The sequence below is a fragment of the Acyrthosiphon pisum genome, chromosome X (assembly GCF_005508785.2).
Source record: "Acyrthosiphon pisum isolate AL4f chromosome X, pea_aphid_22Mar2018_4r6ur, whole genome shotgun sequence".
NCBI lineage: Eukaryota > Metazoa > Arthropoda > Insecta > Hemiptera > Aphididae > Acyrthosiphon > Acyrthosiphon pisum.
In genome coordinates this window covers 44,214,012-44,229,570 of record NC_042493.1, presented here as the reverse complement: position 1 = coordinate 44,229,570, position 15,559 = coordinate 44,214,012, and the positions used below count along the sequence as shown (strand labels likewise).

The window sequence follows — 15,559 nt, the reverse complement described above, 5'->3', positions numbered from 1 at the left end:
ATTGTGTATTTGTTTTAATATTTATTTTTCACCGTTGGTATAATTATAGGTTGTAAAAAATAATATTTAATTTTAAATTTAAAAAAAAATTGAATGCAACATTTATATCCCAGATTAGTTCAAGGCATGAAATTAATTATTTATTCTAGATTTTAACACCCATTATTGATTAAAGATAAATTTTCATTGGATAAAAAATATTGCACAGGTAATAAATATATGCAGGTAGTGGAAGGGGCAAGTGGGTATATTTATATATATTATATACACCTATATGGATATTATATAATTATTACATTATATATTATGACTATTATTACTCCGCATCTTCGGTTTCAATATAATAATATACAACCAATTATTATATATAATATAACGTCCAGACATCCTATATGATTATATATATATATATATATTTAATATTATGTATATTATACAGTGATGATGGATGATTCACGAAGCACTTCATGCTATATACATAATATATAAAAATATAATTTTTCCTGTAATTATTAATTTATTCAACATCTGGTATTTTGCCGTTTGTATAATATACGCCTAATACCTATATTCTAAAATATTATATAGGTAGTAAGACCATATTTGTTACAAATACTATGATTTTCTATAATATAATAGGTACCATTTAAAAAGTGTCGTTTGACAATTTAATAGGTTCGTAGCCAATTCATTTTATTTCCTAAAAGAATATAATAATATGCATAAGTTTTTTTTTTATTATCTATTTATTTATACACCTCAACTGCTACGTCATTGAAGCTTCTAAAATTAATTATACAATAATTATAGTTTTATACAAAATATTTAAAATATGATACATTAATGGTTTAAATTATTATAATTACGTATGTGATATAATCAATGTTAATATGTCATATTTTCTACACCGTCTCTTTGAGGAGTTGAATAAGAAACGATTTCATCTCTTGGTTGGCTGTCAATATTTCACATAGATTGTAGGGGAATAGTGAGGATCATAAGTGTATTTCTTGAATTATTCTGGAGGCATTGGGTTAGTAAGAGTTAGTACTTAACATACGTCTCCATAGAAAATTTGTTCGATTTCTTCATTTTTTACAATTTTCAATTTTAACAATATGATTACACGTATCTAGTTGTGGGTAAACATTAATTTTAAGAGTTCAACTTTTTAAATTATTTTTTGATTATTGTTTTTAATACCTGGTGCTATATTTGAGTGGTAATAAAAATACGTAAGGTTAAGTAGTTAAGCTGGATTTAAATTTTAAATTTAAAAATGTATTTATACTGCCTATACAAACATTGGAATTGAAGTAAGTTATTTAAACTGATCTTGTACACCTAATATTATTATAATTATTATTCAAAATAGAAATATTATTGGTTTATTCTCAATTATTCGGCTCACTCTGTATTAGACTCGAGTCCTAACCTATAAGAAGGAAAATATATAACTGTAAAACGTGTGGCTTTCTTATAATAAATGCTGCCAGAGAAAAGGGATGATCGTAAAATGTATTTACCTAACATTATATAAAGTCACCTGCCACTCTTTGGTCAGCAAAACCGTGTCGTCCTTTCAGCCAATGCACGCGTTCCTGCATTAATCTCAGTAACAACCTCCCAATACCGAATCCTGCGAGCAACAACTAACAAATGTCAGACTTCTTTTGACGAGCAGCAATTGGTTTATTTTATTATAACGACTCACGTATTTGGAGAACTTAGAGGTACTTTGTGTCACATAATCCTGCTACTGCATAGTCCATAGGCGGCTGCGAGTCAGGCAAGATACATTTAATATAAACAATATACATAAAACATACATGGTAACTCAGAAAAAACAAGGTTTTAATTTCTATGATTTAATTCTATTGGCTTACCATGTTATTGTTTTAATTTAATGGAAAATTACATTAAGTATTTAATTTCAAGATATTATATTTTTATTTCAAACGTGATAGCATATTGGTCTTACTACAATTACTAATTGTTTTTATTATATGATTTCTTATCATGTTCGAAACAATATGTCTTTAAACTACACAAAGTCATCTTTTTCACTTTTTTTTATAATTTTAATCTCAAACTTAATAATATTATGTCTTTAATAACTCAGTTTTAAGCTTATTTTACAAATTATAAACGAATAAAATATAGTTATAATAATAGGAGTTTGAGGTGATAAAAATAATAAAAAAAATCAGTTAAGATATAAAATGATTTCCTCTTTTTTCCTATGTTAGTCTGTAGGTTAAGGTACACACATTTTTATTCCAATATAAAATAAATATTTTTATGTAGGTATTATTTTTGTAAAACTGTACTTAACTCACATAGATGGCTATAACAGTATAACTTATAATTATATATTACAATTGATAGTATTACTATAGTATTGTATTACCTATAAACCTTATAGGTATAAAGATTATAATATCTTAAACGAAATTATTTTTCCATTATTATTAAATTATTATTTAAATAATATGAATAATAAATAATCAATATTATTAATTATAACTATTTATAAGTTTAGTAAATAAATTTTAGTATGTGAAACATAAATTATATTATGTTATTATATTGGGTAAATTCTACATTTATACCTACACAAATACATAATACATTTAATACTTTAAAGTTTAAACTAAATATTTAATTTTAATTTCAAGAATTATTTTTACCAACATGTACACTTTTAATCATTTCCATTTGATTTTTGTTTTATTTATTCAGAATAAATCAATTAAAATGCAATAATCATATTAAGAGCTGATACATATACGAACTGAGCTATAAGCTCATATCTAGGAGATGGAACTCATATAGATAAATAAATACAGTTATAATAATGTATACAATTTCTTATACAGTTAAAAAGTTCACTTAATTTTCTAGATATAGGTACAATAGTATTGATTAATTAATATGACCAATATTAACACCAATGTTAAAAAGAATCACCTTGTATACTTTGCTGTTCTCTTATCTATTATTTCTATATCATTAAGAATGTGCCTTTGTATGGATCTGATGAGCATTTATTTTAATTTGTACAATTTATAGATTGCTAACTATTTTATAAACAAGTAAATTGTTAGTGATGATAAAATGCATTATTTTTTTTTGACAATTATTTATTATTTAAATCGCATCAAAAATATTAAGACCTTGCACAGTTTTGTTATTTTATTTTTCGTGACTGGTGTTTTCGTGCCAACTTGATCGTTCATTTTTTGATTTCATAATATAATGATTATAGGTATACAATGTACCTACTTTATCCATTTAATATGTTCAAATAATTTAAAATTTATTTTAAAAATATGTTCTAAGAATATTGAATCAATAATGTCATATATTATATATATAATGTCTAGGTACTAATTTAGTGTACACAACTACGCCGCATATTGTTACTTTCCGTTGATTTTTCCTCGTGTAATACACAAAGGACAAAACTAAGTTTTGGTTCAAAGAATCAGGTAAATTATAATTATATGAATAGTGGTGCATTTATAAAGCGTGACAGAAGTAGATAACTTTTAATGAATTGTGGGGTCATATTATAAACATATTTCAACGTGATAAATTCTAGAGAAACATTACGATTATACGCGTATTTTGCATTGGTTTACATGAATGCAGTTTGCCGGGTAGTGAACAGATGGCCAAGCTCATTTTCCTTTATCGTGTACTTACCTACTATGTGCTTGTATAAACATGCGAATAATTGAATGGGTCGTAAAAAAAATAGTACAACTGAGCTTAATTAAGCTCTTATTGCTTTATTTCTAACAATCTGCTCGTGCAATGTGTAATTAATACAACCTGTGGAGGGTTTTTTTTAATAGAGCGTATATGTATACATAATTATTTTAAATGGCAATTCAGAAGTTTTTTTACTCGAAAATAATTTATAACTACAAAAAAACGAAAATAATTTATAACTACAGTGTACCTAAACTGTACCTACTCTCGGTAATTCGAAACTCACGTGGAAAAAAAATCGACTTACTAATAATTTCTAATTATCAAAATCTTAATGTATTATTGTTATTTAAAGTAGAATTTTGTTTGTTCGAGATGTCGAAAATGTTGAGTTACCAAAGTTCGAGTTACCGAGAGTACACTGTATAATATAATATTGTAATAAGTGAATTTAAAATTATAATGATGTGATATATAGAGATAATAATATTAATAATATTATTTTTAGTATGGTATTAACAGATCAAAAAAAATCTTACCTCGAGTAGCTTTTAAATGTACATAGAATATGTTAATTATTCGTTTGTTTATTTCCAAAAAATAGTTATAGCGCAGAATAATTGACGCAGAATAATAATAAAAATATCATAAAATTAATAAAAATTTTAATTTACATCTAATGAGACAAGATATTATAGACACTTTTCAAACGCTCAACATGGATGTGAAAGTCTATAAAGAAATGAAAATATGTATATAATATATAGACTGGAATTTTGTAGACTCTCACATAAAGAAGAAAATTGAATTAAACCAAGTTCATATTGACCCAGACTAGTTGAGATGGTCACCACCGACTAAATCAACAAAGACATCAAGACGAATATACAAAAATACTAAATATTCTAGTATAACACCTTTCCAATATGCATAGTATGTCAATTCACTCAAGCCGGAAAAGGGTTTTTCCGGTGTTCTCTGTAGTCTTTCAATTTTAGATAACCTAAAAATACGAATTAGACGTGACATATTTTGCTAAAACGACTAGGTCCATATAGTTACTGAATTCGATGTGAATTCGTTTATAGTCCATACCTACCTTTGTTTTTGCTACTGTGGCATAGTTACAACACAAGCTACATAATATTACCATTTTCCACATTATGTTTTAGTTTTGAAATATATAACCCGCAACCAAATGACTGCCCTAACATTTTAAATAAAACATTATTTGGTACAGTACTAGACAACTATGAAAAATACAATATAATATTTATTTAAATAGGTACCTACTTACTTACACTTACAAAACCGTCTTGTTTCGTCAGGATGTAAAATACGAACGGGTTAATGCCATGGTCCAGAATTTTAAGGTTTAGAATGTTTTGTCTACTTGTCCATAAACCTGACTGAAAAAAAAAAATAAACAATCGTATAGTTTACCTCTTATAAATTGTATACTAAAATTAATTTACTTCATAAACGAATAAATCTCCACTTTGGTATATTTCTGGTGGTTTTCTCCAAAAACAGTACTACGAGTGTCTTTCCAGAATCGATTGGCATTTAGCGTATTTTATCAATATTCGCAAAACATTAATGCCATGCCGATTTGGGTTTAACCATAGCCACGATTTCCGGAGCTTGAAGACGTTGCAGATGGTAAAATCGATCGCATGACGTACCCATCACAGTTTAATAAAATATACGTCACCTGTATATACTATATGTAACAAATTTAGTACTACGAATATTATTTTTATTTTAATTGCATACTTACACGTTAGGTCATTGAACGCGTTGGAATCGCCGAGCACGTTCTGGTGCAGTCCTGACAAACCCATCAGAATCCGCGAGCTGTCACGGTATAATAGAAGGTCCCCATATAATTTTCAAGCAAGACGAATTATGCAAAGAAACGCCACAACTACTTGGCTTCGCCTTGTCCACTGCCCTCGGCCAGGAGGAGACTCCTGGACGGTTTCACCTCGAGTAACAACAGCATAATACGCGTAAGGCCTTCATTATACCTCTCTACGCAGAGCTGCGCGTTTTGCTGTAGTTGCCCCCGGGTCCAGCCAACGATCAAGTCTCCAAAGCTGTTCCTGACCTCAGCTCCTCTGGCCGGTGTGACGAACTCCGCCGCGTCACTTGGCGCTTCCACCACGCCTGCACCGTTGGCACAGCAACCAAGTCGTTTTTGATCCATTCAACCGGTTCAGTACTGGACTCGTCGTCCAGTTGAAGGTTTTTTGACGAGTCACCGCCCGCGAACAGGACCGCCAAATCTGCAACCGCAGGTTCTTCTCAGAAGTTGTCGAATATGCTAAGTTCTGTTTCATTATCTTGACTCGATTCTTAATGATATTCTTAATGAAGTCTTTAACGGTTTTCTCGATTTCTCGGGTTGTTGTTTCGGTATTATGTGATTCAGCCATTTTCTCTGCAGGTATATTATATTGTGCGCGTATAAGTAGTCGGAAAAATTGCAAATGAGGCGATTCCGAATTTCGTTCTAGGCGGTCGCCGATAATTTAAAACAAACATTGTTTATTAGTAGCCAGCAACTATGATAATATTATATTTACATCACCTGGTTTCGGGCTGTTTATTTTTCCAAACATTATTATTATTATGATTGATATACCAACTATATACTTACGTAGAGGTATACACATTACATATAATTGTACAAAAACAATTGAATAACAGGACGTGCTATATATTAACGTAATTATTTTTTAAATTATTAATAATTTTGTTTATTTCGCTATAATGAGTCCTTAATGGCCTAGCTGTTTCATTATGGGATTTTTCAAGATTATCATACATTTCATCATTATATACATGTAATATTTAACTTCATATTCGTCTGTTACATGAAAATGAAAATAAATTCATTAAATTCGCGCACCTACTTTAGCAATGTCACAGTGATTCAAACGTCTGTTGTAGTCTAATGAAGTCATATTTTTTCAATGTTTAGCTTGTATTATTATTATAAGTACGTTATTTGTTATTTTTTGTAATTTTTTTTATTATCTATTCCCTATTGAATTTCACTTATGCTAATATTTTTAATTTTTCGTACGATAAAACCGGGATAAAACTTTTTAAATTAAAATTATTTTCAATTTCACACTTTATTTGTAAAATCTTACTAATTCACGTAGAAACACAGCAGTGTATAGTGCACTAGTCCGGGCTAAAGTCTGTTGAAGTTATATTTCTGAACGACAATATTGTAAAATCGTTTAAATAATTATTACATTTTGTCATTAATTGTTGTACACATCGTGTATATCGATTGTATATACAAATCTATCTATGTTGTAGGTGCAGTTCGCACGATATGTACACAAATCATTGATACACATTGTGAAATGTACAATTCTGGACTTAATATGTAAGTATGTAACATATTATATTATATTATAAAACTTGAAAATTAAATGGCAAATACATCGCGATATAATAATATTAATTTTCGTGGATAATGTAATAACGATTTAAGCTATTTTGTTGTAATTTTATAACATTAAATCAACTTACCGGCTACCGTAATAGTTGAATTAATATTTTTTTTTCGTTGCTATGGTGTGATAAACAAAGCGTTAGAAATTAAAATCCCATTTTTAGCGGTTTTTCATAATTTGTCAGTAGTTTTTCAAAAGATTGAGTGCGTTGTCCTCGAAGTCGTCGTGGAAAATATTATCATGATGAAGCGTATTGTAAATATAATGTTGAACATCAACCACAATCAAACACTGTCAATCCATCCGAGGATACAATGCACCATTTACTGTATACGCTAGTGGCTAGTCGAGCGTATTTTTGTAGCCTCTTGCCGACATCCGGTCACGATGCTTTATTTACGAGTAGGTACCTATATAATGCTTACCATTTAATACTTACGCATTTCTTTTTTTTTTTGTCTGTTTATATATTATTAAGACTGAATTATACCTATAGGTAACCTTGGGGTGAATAGGGATCAGTACGTACTATATGTTTTTTGTTTTTGAAGGATTTTTCTTTTTTTTTGGATTTTACTAATAATTAATTTAATTTAAAATTGTGTTTCTTTTATTTTTAAACTATTTTTCTCTGAACAATACATTTTGTAGGTATAACTCAACATTTATAAAAATGTATTTAACTGACACTATTCACCCCATGGACACTGTGATACATTTCACAGCGAAAAACCATTGAGTGACCCTTTCACTCCATATTCCGGTACATTATTACGTTGGTTTTCTTTGAACTATTTCTCATAGGAAATACATTAATTATAAGCTAACAAGTTTAATTTATGGTTAATATTCTTCATAGGTCCCACATGACCACTATCATGTTCATCAATCATTTTTCTGTTGTAATAAATAAAATCCTACCTACTGTTTAATACAAAAAATATATAACAACATTTTACTGTATAAAATAAATTATTTAATTATTGGATAATTTATAGATAATAAAACAATTTTATTATATAAATTATAATAATAATTTGAATACAGTAATAAATAATATCAAGTATAAAAAAAATATCATTTTTAAACACGGTAGTTTATAATTTTGAAAAAAAATAAACAAAAAACATTAGAGGTGTGAGATAAATGATAATTCAATAATATTACTAACGATATATTTGATATATAATTAATGAGTGCTTTAAAATTTTGAAACATTTATGCCGAAAAATAATTAATAAGTAATACAAAGAAATATAGGAAAATTGCTCGCAGTTATATTAATAATATAACAAAAAAAGGTGCTCAATGTGGCAGAATAAATTACAATAAATAATAATATTAACAAAAATTAAAAGGTGCTCAATGTGGCAGAAAAATTTACAATGAATTAAAATTGTAAAAAAAAAAAGAACATCAGTCAAGACGTGGCGAGGGGGGGGGGTACGTGATGGCGAGTGGGTGGTGTAGATGGTCATTTCTACATCGTTCTTGCGGCCGGTCCTGCGGGGAGACAAGAGTCGCGGGTGCGTTTCCTCGAGGACTCGAAGACGACCACGGAAGCGGGCGAAAACCCGACCACGACGGCTGCGAGAGCAACGATGACGGTTGGCAACGATTGGCTAGTGCACGATGACGTGCGTTATAGATATTGTGCTGCAGGAGACGACAAAGACTATAATATTATTATTATAATTTGGTCCCTAGCCAGCGTATATAATAATAATAATTAAAGTCGTCCGTCACTCGCCCGACGTGTGCCTACGATTTCCGTCGTCAAAGTCACGAGTCCTCTTCGCAGTGCAACGCTGCACCAGTCATACCGCCAATGGTACCTCCGGTACAGCAAGCCAGTGTCGTCGTCGCTCTCGGACCGAAGCAGTCGTGGCCCGCCACATCTCCAGAGGGTCTCCGGACGTCCACGATCCCGTGGCCCTGCCGCCGGTGGCCGGAGAACGTGTGTCGGTGACTTAACGCCAATCACCCCAAAAGTGCACTTTCACGTATCTTATACCTCGACCCCACATCGCTTCGCCTTGACTGCTGCCCTCGACCGAGGTGTCGGGTTCTGCGGACGCTTTCCCATCGTTATTAGTAGCCCAGGCTAGGTAGGGGAAAAAATCGAAAATTTGGTGAACATTACTCTAGGTCTACGAAGGCTTGACAGAAACAAACTCTGCGTGCACGTTCACCAACGACTTCCAAACGAACCGTTTGGTCCTCTTCCAAGAAGACCTCCTCCGCGGACTAACAGCTGACTGTACTGCCGGGATTTCCGCAGGTACCGGCGGGACCGTCTTTACGCTGCCGTACACCGGTGACCGGATTCGCAGTTCGGGAAACAACTGGAAATGTTCGTTCCACCGAATCCGTAGCTGCTGCAGGACAGCCGCGGCGGTGACCCTACGATCGACGGCCAGGTCCAGAGCGTCAATCAACGAGATTTCCCCGAGTGTGTCCGTATTCTATGTCACACGAAAAGGGGCATCAGGCTCCGACGATGGTCCTCCAATCATAAGCCTACGTCTTGCTGCAGATATATGGGTGAGTCAATACTCAATTCCGGCGATGGCCGGGTACTCTCCTCTGTAGCGTGTCCACGGTGCAGTATCGGTGAACCGACCGCAGCCGTGATCTTTAAATTTACTGCCAAATCCAGAATGTCGACTATGGATCGACCCTCGTTATTGGCATATATTTGATGGAATTGTTCAGCTCCCACTGTGGCGTTCATATCTGTAGTACCTATATGACGTGATAAACTATAATAAATAAACAGCTATGTTTTTACGTTTTTATACCTTAGTACCTTACGCAAGGTGACAAAAATTATTAAACTATAAGATATACCAATAGACTCATAAATTGATTATTATGCATATTTATGTTAGAGAAAATAACTATAATTTGGGAAACGGTTGGTTGCGAAATATAAACTGATTCAAAACTTGTAATCGGACGTATGAATAAACATCCAAACGAAAATCTCCATGACAACAAAATAATATAATATTGTTCAAAATAGAAAATATATTATACGACCAATTTATTTTCAAAGATATTACATATTATATATATTGATGTACATTTCATCATTTTTCATATTAACACGAATACTTGTATTGTAATGTAATAATTGGAATACGTTTATAATATTAATATAGCTTTATATACCTTAATAACATAGGCGTGCGCAGTCCTCTTGTTCAAGGTATGCAGAAGCAGTGGTGGATCCAGGAGGGGGGGGCGAAAGGGACATTCCCCCCCAATCGCCTTAGTTTCCCATTGTTTACAGTGTTTACACTGTGTTTAGCCAATTTTGTACTTTTTCCTCCCCCCCAAATTAAGCACTGGATTACCACAGGCACCCCCAAAAAGTTATTTTAAGAATGTAAAATTCTGATAAAATATATACACAATACACAAATAGTTTCGAGTTTAAACATAATAATATGTACACTCCTGGGCCGCACTATAATTAGTAATTATTTTTTTTTGCGCACAAAAATGTTTTTTCTAAAAACGATTTTTGCCCCTCAAAGAGCTTCAGGGTATGCAGCTGCATACCCTGCATACCCACTGCGCACGCCTATGCTTAATAAAGCACCTTTATTGAGCGTCACAATAATTTGTTTCTTATCGCAAGAAATAATTTTCATCCAAATATTTGAGGATTTAAAATAATGTCATTAGCTTACTCTAAAATGGAATTCAGACTTATAATTCCTTTATTGAGGTCTCGAGTAACAGTCAGCTTGGTACATAGGTACGCAAGGCAATTATCAAAATATTTAGATTCATTCTATGCTATTTGCACATCACAAACCTATTTACACCGTATTCACTATAAATTGACTAGGTAGGTAATAATAACATCTAGTAATATTGTATAAAATAGTATTATGATTTATATTATATAAAATTAGGTTTTGACAAGAATTAGTTCAACCTGCCGTACTACTGATAGAAAAATAAATGACCAAGGCTGGGCATTAACGAGTTAAAAATTAAAATTAAGTTAAAAGGTTAAGTTAATTTTAATTAAGTTAATAAACTCGTTACTTTTTTTTCAAATTAACTTTTAACTTAATAAGTTACTTTTTTTTCAAGATTAACGTGTTAACTTCAAGTTAATTTTCTTTTAAAAATATCTAAATTAAGTTAATTTTCGTCCGAAGAATAATGCAAATTTTTGAATGTGTTTTTACTTTGATGTATCATTTTAAATCTCCCCAGTAATTTTCTTGGACGTAAAGAAAAACGGAACTTTTCTCCTTTACGGGACACCCCTTTTTTTGGGTTTTTTTTGGGGGGACTTAGTCATTTTTTGGGTAAAAAAAATGTTGGTGAAATCAGAATTTGGCGCACGAAGTTATAGCCAATTGAAGTTTTAACTTTATATAATAACCCTTAAATACCTATAATGCTTGATTTCTCGATACGCTTGCTCGATAATCAAAATCGAAAATATCCCCCTATTTGCTGTGTAAACCCCCACTGGGCCACAACTGGGCCCGCTTGGAGACGTGACATTTATAAGTTATCAAACTTATTATATACTAACTTTGAAGTGTCATAACGTCGAAACTAAGTCTGATCCCCAAATTTCTGACTTCACCATCGTCTTCAGCGTACTTAACTACATAAGTATCAAAAAAAAAAAAAAAATGCAAAAAAAAAGGTGTCCTTGAAAAGTAGAAATATACCAGAAAAACTATCTAACAAACCATATTATGTGTCTGGAATTTTTATTTTTGCAAATTTTAACTTAACACTAAGTTAAGTTACTTTTTTTTAAAATTTAACTTTTAACTTAACGAGTTAACGAAAAAAATACGAGTAACTTTTAACTTAACTTAACTTAATTATTTTAAAATAACTTAACTTAACGAGTTAAAAAAAATTGTTAACTTGCCCAGCCTTGTAAATGACTTACAGAAATGCCATAATGGTACCAATATACATATAATAAAATATTAAAATATGTTTATAGGCTGACAGATCGTTTTAAAACAGTGATTTATAATTAAATTTAAATTTAACACATCCATTACAACTTATTGAGTAAGTTAAATTAATATTATAAAATTACAACAAAATAACTAAAATCGTTATTATTATTGTTTATTTAGTAAGTAATTTTGTCCAAATTTGAACATAAAATAAATATAAAAATTTTTTTTTTATATTTTTAAGATTTTTTGGTTATAGAATAACCTACTTACCTACGTCGAACCTTGTTTTAAATTTTCAATCCTTAGCTATAAAATTTAAACATTTTATTAATTTTTAACAACAAAATAATTTTTAAATTTTAAATTTGACAAATTTTGTCAAAATTCGTTCTTTAAATGCTTGAAAAAAAATGTTGTGCATATTTTTAATATTTGTCAACTAATATTGTAACAATATATCAGGAACGTTGTATTAAATTTTCAGGCTTTTGGGCCAGTATTGATATTTATAGAAAAAAAAACTAAAAAAACATGTAATATTTTAGTTAATACAATAGCGGCGGTGCATATTATCGTCATTATATTATAATCATTATCGTCTTCACCGTCATCCCATTTTAATTTTAATTTTTTTTTTATATATTATACATCCACGCTTATAATATATATAATTAACGATAATGGCGCGCCGCCAAATGCTGACATTCGCATTGCGAGTGCAATATAATATTATAGGCATACCGTTTATGTATAATATTATGTTAATATACAGGCTGTAACAGAAAGACCTGACAGATGAAATAACTTTTGTTCTAATCAATATTTAAATTTTTTTTAGTATATAATTTATATTCACCTGCGTTACACGTATAATATTAAAAAAATTATGTTTATTTTTTAATACCGAAAATAAAAATATTTAAATTTTGATTAAAATTGTTTTTGAAAAATTCAAAATAGCCAATTTATGAATCTGATTATATGAATAATTTTGATGGAAAAAACATTATCTAAGTCAAGAAGCTTATTTTTTTAGAATTTTTGTAAACATCAATATTTTTTTGATTAATTAATTTGAAAAAAAACTTTTTTTCAAAATATTATTTTAGGGAATTTGCTGAGTATTATATCTTAAATTGTTTATTAATCATATTAGAATTTTAACAAATGTTGTCAAACGTTTAAATAACATAATTTTTTTTTCTGGTCTTCTTATTGTTACACCCTGTGTAATACCATTGATTAAATGCGGTAGAATATCTAATATTTGGTCACTAGCTTCTCCATCTTATGTGCCTTTACAACTCTGCAAAAGTTTTGGCTGCCACCGTCACTGATCTCCAATATTCGCGATCCTGTATCCTTTCTTTCCAATCTGTTACTTGTAGCCTCTCTAGATTGCACAATTACACATTTAAAAAAGATTAGTTCTACATAATTCTTTATTGTTTCATGCTTAATCTATTTATTTTTTAATAAAATATATTATTTGCGAACTTTACTTATTTTTCTAGAATACTAAAAATAAAATTTACCTCTTTCATGGGCATTTACAGTTTTAATACTCCACAACATCTACGTAACACTGATATAGCTATTAGCTAGATGCATGCATTTTGACAAATGTCAAACCACCAACAAGATCTTCACAAGATCTTCTTCAACAATTAATCCTTGTACTTTAATTCTTTTCTCAAAAGCAGAACTACGGTGCCAACCATCTCCATTGGTGTTTTGGCTTTGGATGAAGAAACAAGCACAAAATCCACAGATATATCTTCTGTCGTGGAATCAAATGTTATACTCGCCTGCTAAACATAAAAATCTATTAAGGTAATATATTCAATAATATTAAATTAAGAGGATTCAGTGAATTGTTTGTTTTCTGTCTCTGATTTACACACAACATAGTACATTTTAGTACAGAACAATCAATCTTATGTTGTTAGCTTTAATTTTAGAATGAATTTATCTATTATCAAACTTAAATTAACGAACAATATTTGTGTTTGTAGGTTGGATTATTTATTTACAACATTTAAATGTCTGCGATACATAAGCATTTTTAAATTTTAATAATTTACATACTCATAACTTGCATACAAAAAAGACAACGCACATGCACAGATTATGATTTTAACAAGTTTGATGAAAAGTTTAGATTGGTTTAAGTTTGGTCAATTCACTTTAATATTAAAGCTAACAACACGTATTTTTTTCCGCTGAATGTGAAACTACTATTGCATGTGGCATTACTGCCATTGTCAGTTAGATAGAGAAAATAAATAGTGCAAAAACATACTCTTAAGAATTAAATCAAATAATATTAATACCCTTATTTGACGAGCAGCTTCAGGAGAATAATTTATCAGATCTTGATAATTCTGATATAAAGGCAAATGAGATAATTCTAGTCATCATTGTACATCCGGGTAGTCTCTTTTGAGGCAGTCTCGGCCTCAGAGTCACTCATCTACTCTCTCATCTATAACCATAATTATAATTATATAATATAAATCAATTAAAAATGTATTTATTATTTAAAATAAGTATTAAATTAAATATTATTTTAAATTCTGATAATCTATTGGTACAACTACAATAACTCTGTTTGGAAAGGAAAACATGATTCAATCTTCAAAATAATAAGGGTGATTTATGATATTATATTAGTTATTATATCTAGTTAGTTAGGTTCAAAAGTAAAATTCCCCAATACCTTTAAAAGCTGAAGAGTTACTTAAGTTATGATTTAAAAAAATTAATTTCATACTTTATATATCTAATTTGTTTATTTTAAATCTGAAAGTGAAGGAAAAAATGAATTGTCATACTATTATATGGTTTTGTTTTAACATGCTGACAATGTACGTTTAACTCAGACTTTTGTTGATTCTCACTCCAGTGCATATACATAATATAATAATAAAATATATAATATTTATCTATCGCACATTTAATTTTAGTATTAATTATTACAATTGCTTTATCAACTCGGTCAGAAATTTAACGTTTCACCCCAACTTAGATTAGAGAGTAAATAGAGTAAAATCGATTTTCAGTTCATGTCATATAGAAGAGATAGTTCTATTAAGTTTATTAAGATAATCCATATTTTCTGGTGTTCCTGTTTGCCTTTCAATTTTTAATAAGAGAACATTGATAGGACAAATACGTGTCATTGATACTGAGGCAATGTCTTTCATTTTAAAAGTAACATTACAATAGCGTTAACAGCTAAAATATTAAACACTTATAAAAATGACAACAAATTACTATCTTAGCAACAATTGAAACCTCTTAGCAACTATAAGAGAGGATCGAACATTAAAATGTGAAACCTTGACTAATGTTGACTAACTAGTAAATAGTATGCCTTACAGGCTTATGTCGCCTATGAATGAACGACAT

General features: G+C 30.0%; 1 long non-coding RNA gene across 2 annotated transcripts; it reads right to left on the bottom strand.

The window, feature by feature from the left end:
* Positions 1-13,310: 13,310 nt before the first annotated feature.
* On the bottom strand, positions 13,311-14,829 carry LOC107882557. Of its 2 annotated transcripts, none has more exons than XR_001678798.2 (3): positions 14,482-14,829; positions 13,684-13,959; positions 13,311-13,541 (listed from the first exon to the last, which is right to left on the bottom strand). It is a non-coding gene; the product is annotated as an uncharacterized LOC107882557 (long non-coding RNA). The 2 variants fall into 2 exon arrangements; XR_001678797.2 differs by having other exon boundaries at positions 13,684-13,956; positions 14,482-14,827.
* Between the last annotated feature and the right edge of the window lie 730 nt (positions 14,830-15,559).